The sequence below is a fragment of the Pterocles gutturalis genome, unplaced genomic scaffold, assembly GCF_000699245.1.
Source record: "Pterocles gutturalis isolate BGI_N339 unplaced genomic scaffold, ASM69924v1 scaffold30244, whole genome shotgun sequence".
NCBI classification, from domain to species: domain Eukaryota; kingdom Metazoa; phylum Chordata; class Aves; order Pterocliformes; family Pteroclidae; genus Pterocles; species Pterocles gutturalis.
In genome coordinates, this window is record NW_010131592.1 from 4,978 (window position 1) to 5,183 (window position 206).

A 206-nucleotide genomic window follows, 5' to 3' on the forward strand; every position below is an offset into this window, starting at 1 on the left:
TGCGGGAGAGGGATCCCTCTGCGCGGCCCTGCTCGGAGAAGTGCCCTTCTGTGGTTTATCCGAGACCTGGCTCCAGCTCCAGCTCTGCTCTAGCAATACTAAAATGTTTTTTAATTTTATTTTTAAATAGTCCTGGGTGGTTTTGGGAGCTTGTGAGCTGCCCTGTGCCTCCAGCAGCCCTACGAGGAGCGTGCAGAGACCCTCCG